Below are 6,000 nucleotides of genomic sequence, written 5' to 3'. Positions count from 1 at the left end.
GTAATGTTAAACGCCCGACAAAGTCCAAGTCTAACGACGTTTTTATACAGAGATCTGCAAGCCTACTAGACAAATACGAAATCTTAGGCGCAAACTACGTAACAAAAACTAAGGAAAATTTGGTGCCTGTTAGACTTGCCAATTTTACGAATAAAAGCAAGTGCATTCCGGCTGGGACAAATGTTACAAATTTAATACCAATTGTTGGCGAAAATGTTTCGTACATTAATGCCTACTCATTATGTTGTATATCGGAAAAGGTTGACAAGCCAGCGACCGATGTTACCGATATTACCGACCGATAATACCGATAATACCGATAATACCGATAATACCAATGATACCGATAATACCGATAATACCGATAATACCGATAATACCGACAATACCGATAATACCGATAATACCGATAACACCGACCGATATTCAATTTTAATGTTATGCTGTTTGGACTAGCAAACGCACCTGCCACGTTTCAGCACTTGATGCGGATTGTGCTCGATGGGGTTGAATGGAATGGTGCATTGGCTTACTTGGATGACATCATCATATATGGGCACCTTTCAAGATCATCTGCACAACTTGGACGACGTGCTTTCCCGATTAGTTGCAGGTGGCCTCAAACTTAAACCGTCTAAATGCAATTTGTTCAAAGAAGAAGTTAGATTCTTGAGTCATGTGGTTTCAAAATCTGGTGTATCCTGCGATCCGGAGAAATTCTCTGCGGTTTCCAATTGGCCTGTGCCCTCGTCGATAAAGGATGTAAGGCAGTTTTTGGGACTCGCATCATACTATCGCAAGTTTGTCAGAGATTTTGCCAAAATTGCGGCCCCACTGTACGATTTGATGAAGCCTCAAAAACAGTTCTGCTGGAATGATAAATGTTTACACTCATTCAACTTGTTGAAAGACGCACTCGTGACAAACCCGGTATTGAGATACCCGGACTTTACACAGTAGTTCATCCTCGATACAGATGCTTCAAATTCTTCGCTTGGCTGTGTTTTGTCACAGATTGTAGATGGTGAAGAGCACCCAGTTTCATACGCAAGTAGGTCTTCAACGAAAGCAGAAAGAAATTATTCCACCACGAGGAAGGAGCTCCTGGCAATTGTTTATGGGGTGCAGAAATTTCGATGTTATCTTGGCACACCTTTTCTTCTTCGCACGGACCACGCTTCGTTAATTTTCCTGTGACGAAAACTACCAGTTAGTGGGAACCAGAGTCGCATCTTGTCATGATAACGATAAAGGAATGGTCGCTTGGTCTGAAGATCCGCCACTTTGCAAAAGTAACTTGCTCTGAACAATTTTCTTTCAATTGTCGATATTAACATATAATTACGAGCTCGTTTTGAGCGCCAACAGCTTATATCATATTAAGCAAAGAAATGCTCTTAAAGCATTTTTTATAAATTTTTATAACCCATAGAATTGTGTCCGTCGCTCTCTTTCACCAGTGGAAGCCTCACCTGCAGTGGTGGCCACGTAGGAGCAGTTTGTAATTTCGAATGTCCACCAACAGAAGTGTTGGTAGGTCAGGAAAGTGCAATTTGCATTGAGAATGAGGCAGGTGTGGCCACGTGGTCAACGTCACCGCCGATTTGTGAAAGTGAGTTGAAAGTTATATAAGTTATCCAATTTAAAGCCGAGATGTTCCTTTGTGCATTCACAAACAAAACTACCAACGGTATAATGGAAAACACAATCATAATGTAAACATTTCCGTCCATGCTGCAATCTTTTTATACATTTGCGATGGAGTATACCCACAAACAACTCCGCAAAATATTTATTTTTTTATTGCTTCGGCTTTTGTATTCGTTTTACATATGAGGCTTAGCTCCCAACATTGGCAAGTTATCCTGATATACATATATCATTCATACTCGCTTGCTAAGTTCAAAATTGTTCTGAAAATCGAAGGCAATGGAACAGTAAACACTTTGTACGATGCAAAATCTTCTTTTACAGAACGTTGCCGGAGATTTACGCTGGCAAGTGGGAAGGCGCAATGTTCGTTTGAGATTTACACGTCATCAACTCTTTGTGAGTTTACTTGCGACCCTGGGTATGGTCTGATTGGGTCCGAGACAGTAATTTGTCAAGAGAAATTTGACGGAAATACAAGATGGTCCACAGAGATACCAACCTGTGTAAGTGCGTTTTAAAATATCTGTGATCAAAACCCTTAATTAACGTGGGAAACACGAACGGCAAATTGTCATCATTCATATTTCAACTTTGCCATACTTTGTCGATGTTTGCCCATTGCAATGTATTTGAAAAATCAATAATTATTAAAGAAACTTTATAAAATATATTTGAACGTAAATGACTCAAGTTCTATGCTATGACTATTGCTTGCATAAAGATCTTCATTCAGTGCCATATAAGCAACTTAGTAGAGTTTTCTCAAAATTTGACATATTTTCTCCATTTTCCAGAGCGTTGACCGCCGCTAACTCCGCCCCTTGGTAGCGTCGAGTGCGATGGCGACACGGTTGGTTCCACCTGTAATTTCAAATGCTCAGAAGTTGCGAGCTTTATTGGGTCATGAAGAAGCACTTGCATTGAAAATGTCGAAGGTGACGCGACGTGGACGAACTTGCTGCCAGTTTGTGAAAGTAAATCGATATTTTTCCGCATCGTTGTAGAGCAAATTCAATCACTTCCCGTTATTTACACAACACTACTTCGCCTGATGGTCCCTGTAAATTTGAACGTTGTCGTTTCCCGCCTAAAGTCAACGATGTGTTTTTACAGGGAACTTCTGCCCTGAATTGAATCCTGTTATAAACGGTAACTGGACGTGTATGGAGGACGAGATCGTCGATTCAAAATGTACCTACTCCTGCTTGGGAAAGTACAGAGTTGCACCTCTCCATGAACCAACAACGACCTGCCTCGTGGATCAAATTTGGTCGGAGATAGCGCCATGCTGCTCAAGTAGGTTCAACTTCGGATGCTTTGAAGGAAATGGCGGGAGTGCAGTGCTGCCGGTGCTTGCCGGAGCGCCGACAGTTTTGCGATCTTCGGTTAAAATACGAAATGCGACATATACAGAAACAATACTGGAAATTACAAGCTTTAGTCAGACCCTACAGAAGCAATGCAATGCATCCCCGGGAATCGGCTGTTACAGTAGAACTTTGAAGTATAATCTGAACCTTGTGAAAAGTTGCGTCAAAATTTTTACTTTGTTTAATTGCAGTGCCTTGTCCTGACAACCCTTTGATGGACGTGCTCGTCATTCTCGACTCGTCGTCGTCAGTCGGTTTGTCGAGTTGGAGAATTATGGCCAACTTCGTCCAAACTATAGTCAGGCAAGTTAAAGCTTCAACTGGTAGAGCAAAACAATGACGTAGTTACGACGTCATTGAATAACAGCTTTAGTGACATTTCAGAGCGCACGAGATCATGGAAGACGGTAAGTGCTTTGCTGTGATGCGGTACAACAGTAAAGTTTTGAAGAAAGAGTTGCGAACCGATGAACTGATGAACCGGAAGAGTTTTGTGCCGTTCAACTACGGAAAGAGATTTGGCAAAGCCGCCCTGTTGAATAAGATAAGAGCCATGCCCTATGATGGAAGCGGTAAATGTCTTGATCGTGGACATTGACATGCATTTACCAGCGTGACCTTCGACATTAACTGCTTCTATCTGCGACATAGGAACAAATACTGGCGGGGCTTTAAGGTACGCCCTGAACATAGTATTTTCCTCACGTATGGGAAGTAGAGAGGATTCAAAGGAGGTGGTGATTGTGCTGACTGATGGAAAATCTCAGGATGACGTGGCGGTGATGAAACTTCGAAACAAGGGTGTCCTGGTAAAGTTCTAAATAAGCAAGCAACGACCTGAATTTATTGTGCACTTAAGCCGCAACGCGTAGTGTTGCGTCTTAGGCTTCCGTATTATACAGGCTGAGTTTTGTAACCTATAAACATTTTTACCAGTAAATTTCTCACGTGGTAACAGAACTCTCTACATATACAATTTTCAGATATTTGCGCTTGGAGTTCAGTCCTCGCGTGGTAAACTTGACGTCGACCAGCTTGAAAGCATAGTCGGCGTGAAGAATCATCTCTTTGTATTCCGCGAAGGTTTTGCCAGTTTGACCGAGGACTTTGCAATTGAACTTTCTGATGCTGTTTGTCATGACCCCTGCTATGATGAACCCGAGCACCGATAGTGGAGAAATTTTGAGCACATTGGTCTTATCTGGCGGTTTTCCAAATGTCAATTTCTTGTTTTTCTGTCTGGCTCGCATAATCAGTAACTTGAATATAAATTAACTGCAAATTCGTCAACACGCTCCTTTCGTTAATATTTAACAAGCAGTAACATTTCGCGATGGTAGCATTTAAAATCTTTCCAATAATTGAAAATGTACAACTTTCAAGTTCCGCGTAAAAACTCCTTTGCAGTGCTAAGTCGCGAACTTTCTTGATGTGTCGTCACTTTTCCCTTGAGCGCGTTGCAATATTTTTCACATATTACGGCGAAGCAATCATGAACTTCACGCTGGCGTGTAGTTGCTTGCGACAAATGCATGAAGAGCAAGGTGTGCAAATAGACTAGTGGTTGCAAATAGTAGCGGAGCCGGAGTTTTCGTTCAAATACATAAACGTTTGCTTTTATCCGTATGCTCGCCGCTAGAGTAAGTAAGATGTCACGACGTCATCATGACGAAAAAAAATGACCTCACTACAAGCACAATAGAAAAAATGTAATGAAAAGAACAAACAAAGAACATTTTAATGGATTTAATTTAATTTCTTAACTGAATGTGCCTTTAACTCGATTCCTCAACAAACGATGTAGCCTATAATAAGTATAAACAGTCGTGCAAGCAGAAAAAATTGAAATCAATTTGTTTAAATGTAGAAGTTTGTGATTAGCAGCTTTGGAAAATTGGTTGATTAATGGAACATTCGCATATTACGCTGAAGCTTTATTGCACAGCGTGAGTTTATCTCCGGTGCAAACAGTTGTGGGAATGTAACGTTAAAATTAACCAGGTTAAAATGAAAGAGATTTCAAAAGTACTATTTTGTTTTGTTGTATTTTCCACCTTCGATGTTCATATCAAAAACGTCCATTCACAATCATCCTTTTTGCGCTTAGTTGGGAAGCGATGGAAACCAACGGAAACGCGTAAAAGCAATAACACCAAAATATAAAACTCCTTTTTGCAAGAGGTACCGGTCCGAGGGTTTTGTTGTTAAGAATCTTACATGTATGGATTATTCTGGCATTGTGCGTTGCCATGTGCGGATCCGAGTGAAAATGGAAATTGACTTTAAACTTTACGGAGAAGTTGATCGCTCTTCATACAAAGCATTCTACTTATCTCTTCAAAAATTTTGAATTAAATTGTCGAAAAGAGTTTAGAAGCAAAACCGATTTACGGATGGAACAAAATCAGGTAATCTATCATCTGGATCAGTCGTCATCAGAAACAACTTCACAGTCGTTAAGAGTAATCTTAGCTATTTCCAACAAAGGTCACGCGATTTGTAAGCATCAGTTGTTGATGACATTTGTAAACATTGCCTGATCGTTAATGACGTAACAGCTATCATTATGAAGCAGCAGCCAAAGACACAGCATCAGGTTTGACTTCGGCGAAAGCTAAAATATTTGAAAAAATTTTAAAGGTTAACTGCTAATTTTAATCTAATAAATCGAAAACTGGAACTTTTACTCCGTCATTCTTTTATCTCATTTATAAATCAGCGCCATTTGTGCAGCTCCGCTTCATCGTCTAGCGGACATTTTCTTTAGCAAATACGATGTATATAGGCACTGTCATTCTGATGCTCGAATAATTCGTCGTAATTGGTTTTCATTTAATGTTAGCAAGAGTATTTCAATACTTTGGAAACTCGGAAACCATTTCGTTGTTCCGCTCAAACCAGTTTCAAACGTTTCAGTTGAATCGTATTTCACAACAATATAGTGTATTATTGTGTAGGGCTGTGGCATTGTTAAGCA

The 6,000-nt window shown here is 40.3% G+C and overlaps 1 long non-coding RNA gene across 1 annotated transcript; it reads left to right on the top strand.

Annotated features, from left to right (window-relative positions):
• The first annotated feature begins 3,802 nt into the window (after nt 1-3,802).
• Nucleotides 3,803-4,525, top strand: LOC143471086 (uncharacterized). The gene is made up of 2 exons (XR_013119474.1): nt 3,803-3,832; nt 4,007-4,525. It is a non-coding gene; the product is annotated as an uncharacterized LOC143471086 (long non-coding RNA).
• The last annotated feature ends 1,475 nt before the right edge of the window (nt 4,526-6,000 follow it).

Source organism: Clavelina lepadiformis, chromosome 9, assembly GCF_947623445.1.
Source record: "Clavelina lepadiformis chromosome 9, kaClaLepa1.1, whole genome shotgun sequence".
Taxonomy (NCBI): Eukaryota; Metazoa; Chordata; class Ascidiacea; order Aplousobranchia; family Clavelinidae; genus Clavelina; species Clavelina lepadiformis.
This window is presented reverse-complemented; position numbering and strand designations above follow the sequence as displayed.